Here is a 20624-nt window from a genome sequence, read left to right as displayed (position 1 = left end):
GAAGAAATTGAGGAAAGCAAAGTATGTGGCAGAGGGGTGGGGGATGGGAAATCATCCCTTTAGACTGCTTTTGATCTTTAAAAAGAAAGCAATGTCAGCAACCAGTCTTGATTTTAAGTCTGGTACTATAGCCAGGACTTATTAGTGCCCATCAGGAGCATGTGAGATGAACAGAAAGCAATGAAAATTTTAATTTGCAAGCCTTGGGATTTTGGTTGTTCTGGGCCACTTGGTTTGCTGGCCTTGTATTGTGCCAAAGATCAAAGGTATGATCTTCTTTCTGGGTCGCTGCTGTTCATCAGATAAGTTTGTTTGCGGCCTTGGGTGGAGGGAGGGACATGAGAATAGAGAATTTAAACCAGGCTATTAAGATAATTCTTCTTTATTGTCAATTGTTAATTGTTGCCAAACTTTAGCCACCCTAACTACTCAGAATACAGTACTGCAGAGTTACTTAAACGAGCAATTAACTGGACCAAAGCAAATGTTAAAGTAATATTGCACCAGAAAATATTTTCATATTTCCAGTTTGTTTTGAGAGGCTGATAAAGTTACTGTGTCTGCAATAATGTGAGCCTGAAACCCATTAAACAAAGGTCTTGACAGTCTTCAATGTACAGCTATAGCAGGGAGAGATTGGCAAATGTCTATTTAAGATAACACGAATTAAACTCCCATTTGCACACCATGGTCAGGGTCCATGTAAATCTATATTCAGATGTTACATTTGGGATTTGGCTTGTTTTAATTCTGGACCTCCTTGACTTCAGCAATTCCGATTATTGTATTTTGTGGTAGTTTATTCTGCCTGAAGATTGAACAGCTGTTTTGTGGATGTGGAAGGAGAATGGTGTATTTGCTTTAGCTGTGCCCCCCTCAAGGCTGTTTAGAGAATTGTGATATTCTGTTATCATGCAGATGTAGATATCTAATGAAAAGGATATAATCTGAATGTTTAAATGCAAATTGGCTTCAAAAGAATGTCAGTGAATTGTTCAATTAAGAAAAAGGGCCTCTAACCTATGAAAGAAGCATGACTTTTTTTTCACTTTCTCTTTTTCTTTGAAAGGTTAGATTAAGAGTGAGTTTGCAAACTTCATATAAACTACTATACATGTCAGATCTTGCTGCTTTTTCATACTGAGAAATGTTGGAGAAGGGAAAGAACTTCCTGATCTCTTCCCATTCTCCCTATGTGTGAATATTTTACACCTGGGAGTAGGGGATTTGTTTGCCTTCTGTTGTCTTAACTCTGCATAGAAATAAATACTGCTAATGGTAATAATTCTCGAGTGCACTTAGACTCAAAAACTGTAGCTAAAAGTTTGATGTTTTTTCAGTGAATTCTACAGGATTACTATGTTGTGAATAGTATTATTTCATTTATTCTAAATGTACTATTCTTTAAATTGCATTGCATGACTTCTTGTTTTCAGATTATCAGTCAGGATAAAAAGTAGTAACTGATCGATTTTTCCATGGCCTTGCAAACACTTAAGCACATTATTTACTTTATTCTCACAGATATTCACATTGAAGTCAATCAGAAGGAGCAAGAGTGTTACCTGTATGCGCAAAATTGCACACCTGTTTGAGGTTATGGCTACACTGGCAACAGAACAACAAAACTTTTGTCTTTCAGATGTGTTAAAAAACACTCTCCCGAAAGACAAAAGTTTTGCCGATGATCAGCGCCGGTGTGAACAGCGTTTTGTCGGCAGGAGCGCTCTCCTGCCGACAAAGCCAACGCTGCTTGCTGGGGGTGGAAGATTTTGTCAGCAGGAGACCCGACAAACAGCAGCTAAACTGTGCGCCTTTTAGCGGCACGGCTGTATCGACACAGGCGTGTCGCTAAAAGCTGCATAGTGTAGACATAGCTTCAGAGTTTGCAAGACTGGGGCATTAACTTATGCTGCAGACCTATCTTCAATGAGCTATCCATGGTGACTATGATGAGAATTTCCATCCCTCCCCATCCTCTCCATGTTCCTTCAAATCCAGAGTCCATCGGCAGATACCCGGAGTTCTGATGTGTTTTCAGCGGTTTATTTTGGAAGTATGAGCAGCTTTCGAAAAGTGCCAGAAACTGTTGCAGATTCTGGAAGCAGCATAACACGGTGCTGCATTTTTCTGTTTTTATTGGCTTTTATACAAAAACTACCCTTTTTATTTTAAGTTACTAGGCAACCACGGACAAAAGTGACTCCAGACTGTACAGTCTGGTATCAGTCAAAACCGGTAAACAAACCTTTAAGTGATCCAAAAGATCAATGTAGATGTTAGTTATACTACGTCTTTCAGGGCAGAGTCCCTGTAGTTAAATCACAATCTCATGGGCTGAGCAGTTTGTGTTGCCTTCTTCCAGTATGGTTGGTTTTTTCTTTCCCCCCTCCCCCTCTTGTTTTCCTGGTGGTTCTTTTTCTTCACATTTATATCTGACTAGCAGTACAACATCAAACAAAAACGTTCATCTCATCTGACTGAATCAGCAATATTTGCACCTCCAATAATGAAATTTAATTTTGTTTTGTTTAAATGATAGTACATTAATCGACAGTGAAAAGGACTAGTTTGAAGAACAAGTTAATCTTTCATTGAGTGTCAGTGAAATATGGGGGAGCATACACTAGAAAAAATCTAGTCCAGGTTAATTATAGCTGAAAATTGTTCTGAACTGGTAACTTGAGTGATAGCTACTCACACAAGAAGAGAGACTAACACGGCTGCTACTCTGAAACAAGAAGAGAGGTAATTCTCAAATTAGTCTTACGTTATTTTGATTTCTGATGCTATTCTGACTGGTTATTCCCCCCCCCCCACCCCGCAACCTGTCATGCAAAATCTTTTATACTCTAGTGATTAACATGAAGTGTAGAACTATCAAGTAAACCCTGAAAAATGCTATTAAGTTTAAAGCAATAAACATTACCCCAGGCAATGTAACCAAATTGTCCATTTACATCCTGCATTACAGCTTCCTTACCACATCAAAGCAACACCCCTACCATTTAACACAGCTCATCTCACAACTACTTACACATTGTAAAAACCACACCTAATCTCTCTAATGAATCACTCAACTCCTACCTGTTCCAATGCCTGTGTTGTATGAGAACCACAAACCACCCAAGAAAAACCCAGCTCATATAATTTACCTCTCTGTTCTACTACCCAGACTGTCAAAAGAAGAGTCCCACTGGTCTAGGAAGATACAAATAAAAAAAACACGTTGACTGCCCCTGACCTGAATAACGGACAGATATCATTGGTAAAATAGAATCACAATTTTAAAAAGTTATGTCCCAAGAAAACTTAGCTGATGCAAACTGAAATGCTGTTTTGCTTTTCGTTACCCACAAAGGGCAACCATGAGACAATTTGTTAATGCGCCGGCACTGCTGGCTGAATGTAGCAGTAACAGATATATGTACGGAGATTTAACTGCCAAGATCAATCCCTCAGCCCTTCTAGAATTCCCAGCTATGCAGCTAGACCTGAAATTTGCAGGCCTTTGCATTCTTCTGCACCATTGATTTAAATAATTAATATTTGTAGTCTAATAGAACACTCATTCTGGAGGGAAAGGAAAAAATGGACATAACTTGAAACAATGTAACAACATTAAGTCACCAGTGTCACCACTAAGCCTGCAACAACGGCTCAAAACCAAACTTCAGCAAGGCAATTCAATGATTATTATGCCAGCACCAGTGACAGAATACCTTGCAGCTGAATCTACACATGATAGATCAACTGAAATTCATGTGGAACCTTTACGGATACCTAGGGCCCTACCAAATTCACGGTCCTAGGATTTTAAAAATAGCAAATGTCATGATTTCAGCTATTTAAATCTGAGATTTCACGGTGTTGTAATTGTAGGGGTCCTGACCCAAAAAGGAGTTGTGGGGGGGAAGGTTGCAATACTGCTACCCTTATGTCTGCGCTGCTTTCAGAGCTGGGCACCCGGCTAATAGCCGACACTTTCTGGCAGCCCAGCTCTGAAGGCAGTGCAGAAGTAAGAGTGGCAGTATCCCCTAAAATAACCTTGCGACCCCCCTGCAATTCCCTTTTGGGAAACCCTGCAACCCCCCCAATTTGAGAACCTCTGGTCTCCCTGTGAAATTGGTATAGTGTAGGGTAAAAGCACACAAAAGACCAGGTTTCACAGGGGGAAACCAGATTTCACAGTTAGTGACGCGTTTTTCACAGCCGTGAATTTGGTAGGGCCCTAGCGATACCCCATAATAACGGACAGAACAACTTCAAACAAAGAAGCAAGACATGTTATGCCCATATCTTTGTGCAACAGGAGGATGAGCATATTGGTTGTCTTTCATCCCACATGCACACCCCCAAATAAAAGGAGTAGTCAGAGTGAGCTATGCAGTATCAACCAGGCACTTCAGGTATTGGTTACTTATTACTGCAGCTGATATATGTGTTAAGCTCAGTAATATTAAATAGCCACCAATATCTAGTAAGAAGTTATAATACATAGGTCTATATTAGGGCTGTCGAGCGATTAAAAGAATTAATCGCACGATTAATCGTGCGGTTAAACAATAATAGAATACCATTTATTTAAATATTTTGGATGTTTTCTACATTTTCAAATATATTGATTTCAATTACAATACAGAATACAAAGTGTACAGTGCTCACTTTATATTTATTTTTTATTACAAATATTTGCACTGTAAAAAACAAAAGAAATAGTATTTTTCAATTCACCTAATTCAAATACTGTAGTGCAATCTCGGTCATGAAAGTTGAACTTACAAATGGAGAATTATGTACAAAAAAAATAACTCTATTCAAAAATAAAAAAAATGTAAAACATTAGAGCCTACAAGTCCACTCAGTCCTACTTCTTGTTCATACCTTGCAATGCCGGCTACAAAAGTGCCATTCAAACGTCTGTTCTCACTTTCTGGTGACACTGTAAATAAGAAGAAGGCAGCATTATCTCCCGTAAATGTAAACAAACTTGTTTGTCTTAGCGATTGGCTGAACAAGAAGTAGGACTGAGTGGACTCGTAGGCGCTGAAGTTTTACATTGTTTTGTTTTTGAGTGCAGTTATGTAACAAAAAAAAATCTACATTTGTAAATTGCACTCTCACGATAAAGAGATTGCACTACAGTATTTGTATGAGGTGAATTGAAAAATGCTATTTCTTTTGTTTGTCATTTTTACAATGCAAATATTTGTAATCAAAAGTAACAAAGTGAGCACTATACACCTTATATTCTGTGTTGTAATTGAAATCAATATATTTGAAAATGTAGAAAAATATTTAATAAATTTCAATTGGTATTCTATTGTTTAACAGTGTGATTAAAACTGTGATTAATCGTGATTTTTTTTGAGTTAATCGCATGAGTTAACTGCGATTAATCGACAGCCCTAGTCTACATATAAAGTGAGGACTGAATCTCTAAGTGCAAAACTCACTTAACTTGAGCTTACAACCAACATCTCCATAATAAAAACATATAGCCATAGTCTTTTTTTTAATCCAAACAAGAGCCAGCCATCTTCAAATGGCCAATAACGTCCAAGAACAGTCTTTGCTTACTGCTGACATAGGACAGGTTGCCAACACATCATTTTACATGTCCTCCCTAAAAGAAAGAAAGAAAAATACTTAAAAATGGAAGATAGCATGGGTTCCCTTTGCCAAATTTTACCATTCTCTTAAATCTCCAACGTGTTATGCAGAATGGCCTCGACTTTGATTTCAATCCCATTTTTTTGTTGTTTTCTCCACTGCATATTATAGGATGAGATTTTTTTTCTAGCACACAAAGAAACTAACATATTCATTAAACCATGTCTGAAATTCACCCTGTGCAGAGACGACAGGTTTCAGAGTAGCAGCCATGTTAGTCTGTATCCGCAAAAAGAAAAGGAGGACTTGTGGCACCGTAGAGATGAACAAATTTATTTGAGCATAAGCTGCTGTAGCTCACGAAAGCTTATGGTCAAATAAATTTGCTCGTCTCTAAAGTGCCACAAATACGCCTTTTCTTCCTGTGCAGAGAGGTTCATACAGCACTTCAGTCCCTTAAATAAGGACTGAGTAGGATTTAAGTGGTGCATAGACCTCCTCCTAGCTGTATTTCACTCCACATGATTACCAAGATCATCAGCACCCTTTTCAGTAAGCTTTAAAAAAAACATACCAACAACAAAAAAAAAACATTTCAGAGAACTTTGCCTGTTAGTCAGAAATGGAAGCAGAAAGAAGATACTGGACTTGCAAACTTTGTACCAACACATTTTTAATAACAGGTAAGATAGCCTCCAGTTTGTATGTAGCATGCCAAATTCAAGCTTAAAATTTTTTTCCCCCAAATGCTTGGTTCTATGATGTTTAAAAATCTTAACATTGGTACAAAACTTTAGTGTACCACTCAATTCTCATTGCTACAGACAGCCCAAACAGCGTTCCCTCTAATATCATTTATAGTCTAATTTTTTGATGTAACTGCAAACTGCTTTCTTGTTCTCTGCTCATAATATTTCCACCAAACAGATCACCTATATAGCTGCTTGCGTGAGAATCACAGGCTATGAAACTGCAAGGAACAATGCTTAGCCCTGCTTTGCCCTGTATTTCCCCATTAGAAATGGGGTAACTTTAGTCATCCAACTTCCCTGATAATATTTTTAAAAATAAGTGTCTGCACATTTGCCAGTGCAGGATTCTGTCCAGGCCATTCATCCCAAAATTGACCTAAACAGAGTCAGAGGCAACATGGATATCATATCCGCAACAGATGTCTGCGCATACTGTCAGAAAGAGGTAAAGTGTGCCAACCAACCAGGATCTTTTAACCTGAGCAGACAAGTCTAAGGGTAATGTTTTCTTCTGTCAGAAGTAGAAGAAGAACATTTGTTTTCTTTTTAACAAGAAATTCTTCTTTCCTCTAGAGTAAACACCACTTGAACTAAACTACTCACAGTTTTATACCCACTAATCTAATTGCCTGCATTGTAGAGGTAAAAATGAAGGTGGACTTTCTAAGAGGAGGATGCAGGACATACAACATGATTAGCAAGTTGATCCATGCACAGCAAACTATCTCTACAGAAACTCTGAATAGGTCATATTGACTTTAGAAAGAATATTGTTCCACCATACAGAAAAGCAGAGCCATCCTGGTCTGAAAATGGAGAAGCCAATTAAGAAAGGAGCACCTATAGACAAATTGTTGTCATACAAAGTAGACTTTTCATGGTTACAAATTTGTAAAGTAATATTCGCATTCTCAGAAATATTAGAACATATTTTAATTCTAGAGCATATTCTTCCGCCCACCAAAACCCAAGAATCTGGAATTCAGGGATATAGTTAATCAGCTCGGGGCTACTGGTGGGGAGGGTGGGAACAGAAAGGGAGGAGGAAGCGGGCTGGAGATATTAGAGCAGACGTTTCTCAGACTTTTCCCCGTTTCTTCACTAAAAAAAACCAAACACACACAAAATACTGGACTGGTTCGTATGTTAACATTTTGTTATAGCACAAGTGCTGAAACAGCGAGAATGTACTGGCAATATTTGCACTTCTTTTAAAGCAGTTATACCACAAAGATTAACCTAAACAAAACCCAAATCCCTCGAAACACAAACAGCAGTCTTTTTCCTGTGGAGTACTACTTTCTTTTCTGGAAGCAATCTTGCCTTCCTCACCTAAATCCTAACTTGGGGCTTAATCCAAAATCCACTGAAGTCAAGGAGTGTGTTGTCATTGACATTCATGGCCCTTGGATCAAGCCCTTTAAAGTTTCTTTTAAAAAAAATATATATATATGAAAGTTCCCCAGTTACTTGAAAATTTCCAGGACAGTTCTTACACTGCAATACTGTAGAATGTAATGTTTATATAACATTGCCTAATAGCATATGCAGACACACTGTTGTAAGACACACATGGTGAAAGTTGTATTTTGACTATTACTTAAAATAGCTCATGAGCAAATTTCTTGGGAAATAATACGGATTTTTTATATATCATTTAATTCCGACAGCTAAAATGGGTGTGTCAGCCCAGACCTCTTCCATTCAAAAAGGTAAATTATAACAACCTGATATTAAAGGGGCCCTTTCAGTTCAAAATCTAGTCAATTAAAAGGAGAGTTTCTGCTAATATCTACAACCACATTTTCCTATTTTTAGAAGTCTTTTTCTCTCCTTTGCTGCTGTTTAAAAGATCCTCACAAACAAGAGCAGAACCTGTGATGGGGTGGGGAGGGGGAGAACAATGAAACTGACTATGGACAAGATGTTAATCCACAAAGTAAACATACTGAAAAGACCAGACTTTTTGTTCAGTTACATGTTTCTTATTTGGGTATTATTTGTCACAACTGCAGTTAAAAATGGCACTTCTGTCTGAAGTTTTTGAATTGACAGTGGCCTTTAAAAATACATACAGCTTTCATTCCCTAAAGAGAAACAGCTGAAGTTGACAAACTCAAATTATATTCTTATTGCCATTTTTCAAAGATACCAGTCCCACTGTGTAACTATTTCATTCCTTAGGCTTCTTTTAGGTGTTCCTGACCCATAGAATCAAGTATGTATGCAAAGTGGACACATGCTTTCTTAAGATCCAAAATACCTTGTGCAGTTTTGTAAAATTATATATATATTTATATATAATCAGTCACCATATAGGACTTCTGCATTTACGGCTTGGGCACTGTAATATGGTTTATAAAAAGTTAGCATGGTGACAGGACACCACGTAACATTGCCCAACCCCCAGCACTTAAGATTTCTGATGGAAATATCTCACATCTGGAAGTTAATGAACAAAACATCTGGGAACTGAAAGAGACAAAATGGTGGAACAATCCCAAGGAGGAAAGCTGCTTAAAGAAATATTATTCTATTGGTTTAAACGAGAGACTTCTATTTAACTTTGGCCACATTAAATTCAATGAAAGATTTCACAAAACCCCTGTTACCTTATGATCAGGCCCTTCTGAAGCAATTCACTCCTCATTAAGATACTCTGAGCTGTTCATCACAATTGTGTTACTGTCTGCCCTATTTAAACCCTATGTACATTTACAGGTTCCAAACAATTTCTCCTTCAACTCTGCATTATAGATTTTCTAACAACCTTCATCTCTGTGCTGAGAATGCTTTAATAGTTGTCCAATTTTCTCTTTGCATATCTTAGGATGAAAATTGTTTTTTATATTTATAATGCACTGCAAAACTTCCCAGTGACAAATATTTCATCTTGACTAGATCTCTTAGCACCTCTTAACATGAGTTAGTTGTTGCCTACTTGCACAGATCACTGGTTCAGTTACTAACCGGACTCAAAAGCTGTTTTTCATTTTTAAGTCATGTGTTTTGAAGTAGAGGGGAAAGGAAATATCACTAGTCACTTTTCTCCTGAAGTTTTTCTTCTGTAACTCTCTCTGTATAGCTGATAATATAAAATGATTCCAAGGAGTCTGTGACTAAGAGTTAAGCACCCAATTTCCACTACCCCACCAATGAAAAAATGAATACAAGGGAACAACATCAAATGGCAGAATTCAAAAAGAGGGCTCTCTGAAGTACATTTAAATGTATTTTCTTAATTATTTTGGTTAAATGCTAAACAAAACAAAAATCACACTCATACCACCCAAGATCACCAGATCCCTTGAGTCATTAACATGATTTACAGGTTTGTATTACAGTAGAACCTCAGAGTTACAAATACCTGGGGAATGGAGGTTGTTTGTAACTCTGAACAAAACGTTACGGTGGTTCTTTCAAAAGTTTACAACAGAACATGGACTTAATGCAGTTCTGAAAATTTACTATGCAGAAGAAAAATGCTGCTTTCCCTTTATTTTTTAGTAGTTTACATTTAACACTGTACTGTAGTTGCCTTTTCGGAGGGGAGGGAGGTCTCTGCAGCTGTCTCATTGTGTACTTCTTGTTCCAAATGAGCTGTGTGGTTGACTGGTCAGTTCGTAACTCTGAGGTTCTACTGTAAATACAAATCTTAAGTATGGACCTATCAAAGGGATTATATAATTGTGTATTTATAAATAAAATCACAGTGAACCAGTTCTGTTTTGAGATTCCAACTAATGTCAGTACCTAATCCGTTGCTGAAACCACTGGAATATTTCATTTTAATGATACAGTACACTCATGCTAATAGAAGGCTGCATGGCATGCAATTTTGACTGCCAAATTGAAACATGATTCTCAGACCTTAGTAACTCATTTTAAACCAAATGGGACAACGTAACAAACCTGACTTGGCATGAGAGAGTCTCTTTCTTTCTAAAGATCCGCTCGTTTTCTTTTCCAGTAGTTTCGTCTAGGCGAAGTCAAGTCACAGCCAGCCAAAATTTAGACAAAAAGTTACAGAAAGTATGTCATCTACTGAAGCTCAGAAGCCATATTTTCTCAAACTTTTAAAAGATTATAGCAGTGAGGGAAAAATATCAAGACAGTTTCTACTTCTCAATCAACAGAAACCATGGATCTTTGTAGGAAAAGTCAGGGGATGTAAGAAAACTAGGAGAAAGACTCCATGATTAAAGGCTGGAGCTTGCATATGAGAAAGACAGCTCATATCAATGGGAGTTTGGGGAAGAGAAATATTGATAGAAGAGCTATCAAAAGAATCTTCTATTGAATTTCCAGGCAGAGAAGTTTCCAAGTCACCACAAAAAGCAGGAGAAAAGTAGAAAGGGGGAAAATAATGGGAGGGAAAGGAACAGAAGAGGTCTCTCCATCTCCTGTTTCACTCTGGTTCTACTCTCTTTCTTCTCCTTTCGTTTAACTTCAACCCTTTTGTCCTCAAACTTTCCTACAGCTCCCTGTTCTCTCTAACTTGTTCATATGTCTGCACTCCCATCTGCTCTTCATTCACCGAACTATAGTTCCTCCTCTTGTCCTTTTACAAGTTCCACTAGAACATTCAGACTGTAGTTGATAACGTTGGCAATAGGGTCTCTGTCTCTATTGAGCCAGCTTTTCTTTTAAGTGACTGATAGGAAAAAAGAGGTGGCAACCACTGAAGTAGGACTTTTCAGTGTGTGTCTGGTATAAAGAAATCCAGGGACATTGCATGGAAAAGCTGGATTGGTCCTAAGTAAATCAATGCTGGCAGCACTATTAATGTCCATTAGTCAAAGAAACCACCATTCCAGGCAGATTTTTAACTGTTTTGATCATTATGTTAGTAGAGAAGAAACAAGACTGGTATAGCAAGATTGCCCATTAAACATGATTAGTGGCAAGCTATTTACAAGACAACACACTATAAAACATACACAGAGAGTAATAGGTGATAGGCACAAACACCATGCTGTCTATATTCATACATACATGCACCAATAAATTAAGTAGATCAAAGACTGAGATACCAAAATAGAAAACACGCATATTTGTTTTAAGAGTGTATGAATCAAGAACCATGCCGGGAGAATCTGGTCTGTCAAGGTCTGAGCAACATGGGTCACAGCCCTGCCCGGGGACAGGAGAGATCCAGGCAGTGAAAGGGTCAACCATTAAGAGCTGGAGCGCCTCACCTGCGTCGACCACCTCAGCCAGGATGGAAATACTAAGTCTAGGGCAGCTTCACTCTTGGGCATCACAGGCCATATGGCATCCAGGAAAAGACACAAAACAAACTCTGAGCCATATCCCTCCAGCGCAGCAAGCCTCTACCAATTCCAGCCTCCAACTCAAACCTAGGTCCCGCCCCTCCCTTGGATCTCCCTTGGCCGCTCGGAGCTCAGAGCCCAGCTGCGGTTGGGATTACGAAAGGGGAATAACGCAGTGAAGAAGAAAAAAAAAAAATTATTAAGCTCAACCCTTAGGACCCGCTCGGGGACGCGAGGCAGCGACCAAACCACCGCAGGGGGGGAAGCCCCGTTCCCAGACGGCACCCAGCGGCCGAGAACCCGCCAAGCGCCACCCGCCTGGAAACCAGCACGCGACCGGGCGGATTTCCACAGCCCGCCGGCGGCGCGGGCCGAGCCCCTCTCCCTCCGTTACCTTGGACCCGGCGGCGAGACCCACCCGCGTGGAGCCCAGGCGCGCGAAAGCCGCCGGCGCGTCCGCCGCTCAGAGCGGCAGCGGTGAGAGGCTGGCGGGCTCTGGGCAGCCGCGGCTCCTCATTCCCCAGCCCGGAGGGGCGAGGCGACCCGAGGGTGACCAGAGGTCCCGATGACATCTGGGGCTTTGTCTTATTTAGGCGCCTATCCCTTCCCCCCCCCACGCCTCCACCCGCCACCTCCACCCGCTGTCCGGTCACCCGAGGGGAACCCCACCACCCCCAAAAGCCATCGCTGGCTCGCACAGCTGCTGGGGCGGGGGGTTAGGATCAGACCCTGGAGCGGGGTTTGCTCCGAGCTGAGGCGAAGAGGAGCGGCTGGAGAAGAGAGGCGGGGGGGGGGACGGAGATTAAAAGCAGCGGCTGCCCAGGGCGCAGAAAGGCGCATTACGGATGGACAGACAGAGGCAAACCCGGACGGGCTCCCCGCGGTTACCTGGGCTGGCCGAGCTCGCCGCCTCCTCCTGCAGACGGCCGGCCGGACCCCGTCCCACGCGGGGCAGAGAGACCCAGCGGGCGCCGCTCCGCCTGCAGCCCGCCCGGTGCCGGAGTCCCGCTGCAGCGCCCAGCCCGCTCACTCTGCGGCGGGAGAGCCGAGCGGGGGGCGCGCCCAGGCGGGCTGCAGCGCCAGCGCCATCCTCCGCCTCCTCCCACCCCGCCGGGCGCCGCGAGTGGGGCAGCGGCTCCGAGCGCGCGGGGCTGCGCTGCGCCGGGGCAGTGGGGCGCCGCCTGCTGCAGGGCCGGGGGGGGGGTGCACGGAGAGCGCCCCCCTCCTCCGCCCTCCGGCCGCCGCAGGCGTCACCCTGCCCGCCCCCGCGATCAGCCCTGCCCCGCACGCCCCCTTCCGCCTGCCCCCGCGATCAGCCCTGCCCCGCACGCCCCCTTCCGCCTGCCCCTGCGATCAGCCCTGCCCCGCCTGCCCCCGCGATCTGCCCTGCCCCGCACGCCCCCCTCCGCCTGCCCCGCCTGCCCCCGCGATCAGCCCTGCCCCGCCTGACCCCCTCCGCCTGCCCCCGCGATCTGCCCTGCCCCGCCTGACCCCCTCCGCCTGCCCCCGCGATCTGCCCTGCCCCGCACGCCCCCTCCGCCTGCCCCCGCGATCTGCCCTGCCCCGCCTGCCCCCGCGATCTGCCCTGCCCCGCACGCCCCCCTCCGCCTGCCCCCGCGATCAGCCCTGCCCCGCCTGCCCCCGCGATCAGCCCTGCCCCGCACGCCCCCTCCGCCTGCCCCCGCGATCAGGCCTGCCCCGCCTGCCCCCGCGATCAGCCCTGCCCCGCACGCCCCCTCCGCCTGCCCCCGCGATCTGCCCTGCCCCGCCTGCCCCCCTCCGCCTGCCCCCGCGATCTGCCCTGCCCCGCCTGCCCCCGAGATCAGCCCTGCCCCGCCTGACCCCCTCCGCCTGCCCCCGCGATCTGCCCTGCCCCGCACGCCCCCCTCCGCCTGCCCCCGCGATCTGCCCTGCCCCGCCTGACCCCCTCCGCCTGCCCCCGCGATCTGCCCTGCCCCGCCTGCCCCCCTCCGCCTGCTCCGACGATCTGCCCTGCCCCGCACGCCCCCTCCGCCTGCCCCCGCGATCTGCCGTGCCCCACCTGCCCCGCACGCCCCCCTCCGGCTCCCCCCGAGATCTGCCCTGCCCGGGCTGCCCCATCTCCCCACGTACCCCCTCCATCTGCCCCCTCTATCCCGCACCTACCCCACCTGCCCCCGCGCTTGGGCCCTGCCCCCGCGCTCCTGCCTTGCCCCGCACCCACCTCCAGCCGCTTCCGCACTCGGGCCCTGCCCCCACGTGACCCGCACCCCCCCACACACTTGTCCCTGTGCTCCTATCCTCCCCCACTTATCCCGCACACCCCATGTCCCCACGTATCCCATCCATCTGCCCTTCCCCCAACCTGGCCCCCACATCCGACCCCCTCATGCCACTTCCACACACCCCTCCAGCTGCCCTCCTGCTCATGCCCCTCCCCCATCTGCCTCCCACATCCCACCCCCATGCCCCACCTTCTCTCCACCTGCCTCACACACCCCTATAGCTGCCCCCTTGCTCGTGCCCCTCCTTTCTCCTCCCCCACACACCCACCCCCAAGCTCATTCCCCTCCTGCACCCACACCCTCGAGCTGCCCCTGTCCCCATGCCCCACACACCCCTCCCTCTGCCCAGTCCCTCTTCCCCACCAGCCTCCACCCCACCCCCATGTTCATACCCCTTCTCCCCACCGGTCCCCCAGCCCCCGTGGTATTTCTTTCTCCCGGCTCCATCCCCACCCGTTTTGTCTCCCTGATTGTCCCATTCAGCAAATCTCTGTGCCCTGTGTCTGGCCGTCTCTCCTCTCATTCACTGGCCAGTTCTCCCTTTTCCTATTTAGCACCTGTATTTATTAAACCCAGCGTTGTGCTCTGTCCAGATCCCATTCATCCCCCCACTCTCCTATACACATGCATATAGTTTCCCAGGACTCAGGGTTTCATTCAGTTCTTCCAGGTCTCTTTCTTCCCCCGCCAGTCATTGCAGCCTTCATGGATAGCAAACACTATAGCTAAGAAAAGGAGTCCTTGTGGCACCTTAGAGACTAACCAATTTATTTGAGCATGAGCTTTCGTGAGCTACAGCTCACTTCACATCCGATGAAGTGAGCTGTAGCTCACGAAAGCTCATGCTCAAATAAATTGGTTAGTCTCTAAGGTGCCACAAGTCCTCCCTTTCTTTTTGCGAATACAGACTAACACGGCTGTTACTCTGAAACCTGTCACTATAACTAAGGCTGAGTCTGTCACCCCGGGATTGGTGAGGGGAAGAGTTTCCTGAAATCCATGCAAAAGCTGCTGGTTTCATGATCATTACATTGTGGGTGCGGGAGCACTTGCTTTATAAATCCCATTGCTTATGATGTCGTCCTGTCCTCTGATTATTAATAAAGACTTCGGTTTTTCTCCACAGACTTTTCTGCCATTTATCTCCTTGCCTTTCCCCTTCTTCACAACATGAAAACCTTCTCTGCTTCCCTCCCTTTCCATTCATTCCTCTGCCTTATTTCATGTAGCTCAGCAGTCTCCTCCTGTCTGTAACTCTCCCCTGCTTTTCACAAACATGCTACCTATTTAGTCTTATAATAACCACATTCTCTTTCTCCATCCTGGCATTCCTGGGCTTCATGAATCCTTAAATCCCTTTCCTTGCGAGTGGATTCCAGTTCCTTACCCAGCCACAAAAAAGTCAAGTTTTCAAATCAAGTGTAGTTCAATCTGGATGTATGATATCAACAGATTAAACCTTTAGGTGCATTATGTGTATACATCTTACAAGGATCTCTTGCAAGGACCAGTTGCAATTGAGCCCACTGCCTATTGTCTTCTAGATACAGCTTTTTCCATGTACCCTTGAGAGGTACATGCTATGAAATAATGAATCCTGCTTGCCGATTATATTCAAAAATGTATTAGAGCAACACCCAATCATTAGGAGTTCTGTCAGCATATCCTTACAAACTCCAGGCCTGAGTCTCCTGGCAGTTACATCAGTGTAAAGGAAGAGTAACGACATTATTACAAAGTTTCAATCATTCATACAACTGGTGTTAATCAAAGAAGAATTACATTCTTTGTTTTTAGTTGCGGGGGGGGGGGAAACCTAAGTTATTTTAAACTGATACAGGCTGATTTTTTCTCTCAATATTAGCATTCATGTACTATCTACATGATAGATAAGGCTAAGAGTTTAAGAGTTTACACCTCACCCCATTTTCGGCATGTGTGACTTTATAGAGTGGGTGTTGTGGCCATTGGGGGCCAGGGGTTGATGAGGGTAAAACTGCCCACTTCACAGAGTGGCTGCATACATGAAACGGGGCATCAGGGCTGCTACTGTAGTTAAGAGCTAATAGAGATTCTACTATCCTTCTAAAGCTACAGGGTACCACATTATTTGTGATCCATATGAAGAGAGCATATGAGGATTATGTATCTTCAGTGCACCAATAGGATTATCAATTTGCTAAAGTCAGGAAACTCAGCGTTCAAGTTTTCAGGTGGACCTCAGCGACACTTGTAAATGTTCGTGTGTGAAAGGCAGGTGCAGGGTGTGATCCATCCACCTTCTGTCAAAGCATGGCCCAAGGTATGTGTTTGTGGGGGGTTGAGCCATGATGGAACTGGTTTAGCAGTCGAGAGTGGAAGGTAAAGAGGAGATATTCAGCAAAGTTGTGTTTCCAGTTTGTATTTCAGAGTGTGTAGGTTTGCATGCATCTGAAATTCAAAGCAGAATTTGGAGTTGCTAAACCTGTATACAAATGCAGGCCTTAACCCAGGCAATCAAAAATGGATCAGGTTTTGCACAGCTCTGTTTATTTGCACAATGGATCATTTGAAATTAGAGCCTTTTTATGACTTGACAGAAACACGCTATTATTTCAGCTCTGTATGCTACATAAAAGAGGTTAAATATTTCCACTGTGCAGACTTTTTTACCATAAGCTTTTACTATCAAATAACTTATTTGTATTGCAGTGGCATCTAGGGGCCCCAGTCATGGACCAGGGCTCTACTGTGCTATATAATGGAAAGAGAGCCCCTGCCCCAGAATTTATAATCTAGTGGCTGCAATGATGTAGTTCTCTTTGGAAAGATTCTATAGCTTTAAGAGATATTCCTTACACTTGAAAGAAGGAATACAGACAAAATCAAACATACACTATAAAGTATATCAAAGCCTTGTCATGAAGAAAATATTTCTTATTGTGTTTCCAAAGGAAGCGGAAGACAATACCACTATCCTTAAATTACATCCCTGTTTGTGCACCATCAATATAATAGTACCCACTAGACTCAGTGGATACTGATGACTGTCATGTAACAGGGTATTGCTGTTACAAAGATCATCAATATCAACATGAGCAGATCTCTGAATGTAATATCTGGTTAACTCTTTGTTGTTAGGCATTAGGAAGAACTCAGCATTGTTGGTGTATCAAAAATAGCAATTTAAATTTTTAAACAAAATTGCACATCTAATTCACAGACTGATATACTGCTACTGAGCATGTACATTGGGTATCTCCATGGTAAAAAGACCAGTTACATGTTTACCTGGCTGTTTGCATGCAGAAATACCTGATTTGCACATGCAGCCATGCCTACTCCTGTGCATAAAATCAGAATTCAATGACACACCGTGACAGACTGTACCCCTATCTCCATCCTTTTTACAAGACTATGATAAATTTTGTACAAAATATGTCTTATGAGGTATCATTTAAAACTCATAATCTGCTGAACATTATTGTCCCAGTAAAATATGTGTAGCAACCCTGCATGTAAAGTTATAAGATTCTACTGCATAAGGTTGCTGTGATATGTTCCAAAGTTAGAGAAGCAGGCCCAAACCAGTTTTTCAGAGACAAAATACCCCCACCAGGTATCAGCATAATCAAATGGAATATCATGGACTATCACCCAGCTAAGCGGCCATTCTTTGGCAAGAAGAAGAGGGTGAGCAAGAACTTTACATATTGGCAATGGAACAGCTGGGGTTTTCCATGTAAACATTCTGGCTGTCACCTGAACCCCAGCTGGAGGTAATCCTCAAAGAGGCGAGAAGGGTATAAGAATGAGAAACAGATGCTCCCAAATCACCTCTATCCCCTCATCTCTACTCACGACATCAACAATATTTGAAAGACAAAGGAAGCATTCCTGAACTGTGTGTGTGTGCACGCATGTGTGTGTGTTGGTGTGTCCTGTCTGAAGCAATCCAGCCAGACTGCTGTAAGCTTATGGTGAGAAAAAACTTTTTTGCTTTAAGTTCACTTAGCTTGTTAAGTTACGTGTTGGTTACAAAGAAAATAAAAGGTAAAAGGCAAACTAATTCTGATTTTTATACCTCATTACTTGCAATCACTTAAAAACTATCTTTCTGTAGTTAATAAACTTGTTTTATTATTTTGTCTAAACCAGCGTGTGTTTGGATTGAAGAAGTGTTTTTGAACCTCCGCTTGAGATAACATGATTTGTGCATATTGTTTTCCATTGATGAAATGACAGACTTTCTATGATCTTGTATTGGCCAGAGGGAGGGAGCTGGGCAATACAAGATGCACATTTCTGGGAACTAGTCTGGGACTGGAAGTTTTCTGGTGTCATCCTGTATGTAATTCATGAATGACTGGCCAGAGCATTCATCTAATTCAGCTGGGAGTGATTTTGCATGCTAGAGGCTACGTGTAAACTGGCAAGGAGTGATTGTACTCACTGCGAAGCAGTGTAAAAGGCACCCCAGATTGGGGAATTGAGGGGACACAGCTGTTCAGCAGTCCAGATTGTACCCTGGGTGGGGTAATATCACACATGCACATGCTTTTTTTGTGTGTGACCTTAGGGGTCCTGCCCTGAAAATCCAAAAATGATTTCCTCAACATTATAATATTTTAAAACTCCTTAATAGTAAAGATGATCTCGTGTCGGGGGTAACACAAAGGATGAGATAGCACAGCTACTTTCTGTCATGTGAGGGATCTGGAGCCTTGATTCTGCAGTCAGAGTTGGATGGGACTCTTTGCAGGGGTATAGTTGCTTGGCCTATGTTTGCACTTCTTAACAATCATGAAGATGATCACATGGAGTGGGAGGGATGTGCTAGTCTAATTTGTTCTTCAGCTCTCTGGCAGCTGTCTCTAAGAGTTTGTCTTCATGGCAAAAAAAAAAAACGGGGGGCATGCATTCTTAATTTGGGTTAGCTAATTAGAGTTAAAACAGTGAAGAAAGACACAGCAGCTCTTCTTTTAACTCAAGTTAGCAGCTGGAAATAACATCCATAGAGGACCCGAGGTTGAATTTGAGCTAGTAACCCAAGTTAAAAGTCAACGTACTGTGTCTTCATTGCTATTTTAACCCCAATCAGCTAACCTGGGTTAGCTAACCCAAGTGAAGGTTAATTCTTTTTTTCCCTCCCAGTTAAGACATACCTTAAGTGACAGTCTCATGGGAGCCTGGCTGACCTTGCTGTACTTCCAGGCAAGTACAACAAAACTGCAAAGGATGGAGCTATATAAAGAAAACGACACATATTGAAAGTAAGGTGGTCACTGCCACATCCCCAGAATATCAGACATTCCAGTACTTCCGGGAACAGCGTGAGCCCACCCTGCCAGTGTGACCTCACACTCACAGAGGATGCCATTTTGAAGAGCGCATGAGGTCATGTCGGTGGGGGCAGATCTACATGCTCTTCAAAATGGTGTTCACTGTCCACAATTCTGGACAAAAACATATCTGGTTTTGTCTCAGTACCACACAGGGGACAAAACTATAGAAAAAGAGGACTGTCCAGCTTACAATGGGACAAATGGCTTGCCTAATTGAAAGGATAGAAGTTCAAATCCTTTTCTTGGGAAAGGTGATGGCCTCTGTGGTTAAACCACCAGTGATCTTTCAATTACCATTAAATCTACTATAAAGTTCAGACATACTTACTCGGTATTGTAACAGTAACTTGTTATTTATCCATATATCAGATAATCAGATAACAATTGTTCACGCTGGCTGTAACCATGAAAGAAATGAGATCTTCACCGAGTCTTAGGAACAGGCAGATATTTAATACCAAGAGAACACCAGACGTCTGGAGCATATTTACAAAATCATGTACAGATGTATTGAATATGATTAAATATGGAAGCAGTTTCTCACATCTAAAAGCCTGGAAAAATGCATATTTCAATAATATGTTATCTAAATTCTATGCTCCTATTTTTGTAAGTAGATTTAAATCATAAGTACCTTTTACCTGTACACACATACAAACATATTTATATTTAATTCTTAGAACTGATACACTTTCAGCACTTCTGGAAAATTAGTCATGAAAATCTAATAGAGGCTAGGCAGCTAATCCCCCTTCATCATGAGCTTGAAAAATTATTCTAATGCTTTTGATTTAAACTGAACAAACAAATCCAGGAAATTCAGAATTAAGATGGAAAGTCTGGTGTCTGCCCATTCATTTGTTTATGTATAATAATAAAGAGTTCTTTTAACAGTGGATGATTTCATATAGGATTTGCGATGTGCTATCTCCAGGTACAACAGGTCTTGTTAAGGAAAAAAATTCAGCCTTATTTGGGTTTTTTATGCTTCAGGTCAGACCACAAATATTTTTTCTTTAATAAAGCAATAAGAAAATCCCAAACCTCAAGAAATGTCTGAGGTGAGCACCACCACAATTAACTGCACTACAAAAATATTTTAAGTGGACATTGTTTAGTTGAACAAATGAAAGGGCCTTAAAAATAAACAACTCTGAAAATATTGTAATTTCTCAAACCAAGGCATCTCAGCATTATCACAGCATGTGTTATGCAGCGTAGCTATGACTCATGCAGAATACTGTAAATGCTTTTCAGGGCTTGATATTTTATCCACTATATATATTTAAGACCAGAATGTTAGTTACCAATTGTAAGTTCTGTAAGGTCTGTAAGTTAAGACAGATCTGAGTAAATAACAATGGTAGCTGATATCCTGTGAATACTTACTCCTAGAAG

The 20624-nt window shown here is 43.2% G+C and overlaps 1 protein-coding gene across 5 annotated transcripts in view; it reads right to left on the bottom strand.

Annotated features, from left to right (window-relative positions):
- LPAR1 (lysophosphatidic acid receptor 1) overlaps positions 1-12726 on the bottom strand; it is a 104807-nt gene extending 92081 nt beyond the window's left edge. Inside the window, exons 1-3 of one of the 5 annotated variants that reach the window (XM_077817755.1) lie at positions 11564-11630; positions 5581-5626; positions 4885-4942 (exon numbers count right to left, since the gene is read on the bottom strand). The gene's annotated coding sequence lies outside the window, so the exon portion shown is untranslated. Of the gene's footprint in view, positions 1-4884; positions 4943-5580; positions 5627-11563; positions 11681-12032; positions 12077-12526 lie in introns of those variants that run through there. The other 4 variants (XM_077817757.1, XM_077817758.1, XM_077817760.1 and 1 more) reach the window with 4 other exon arrangements.
- Positions 12727-20624: the final 7898 nt, after the last annotated feature.

The sequence above is a fragment of the Eretmochelys imbricata genome, chromosome 5 (assembly GCF_965152235.1).
Source record: "Eretmochelys imbricata isolate rEreImb1 chromosome 5, rEreImb1.hap1, whole genome shotgun sequence".
In the NCBI taxonomy this organism is placed as follows: Eukaryota; Metazoa; Chordata; order Testudines; family Cheloniidae; genus Eretmochelys; species Eretmochelys imbricata.
The sequence above is the reverse complement of the archived record's forward strand: the minus strand, read 5'-3'. Positions and strand labels throughout refer to the sequence as shown.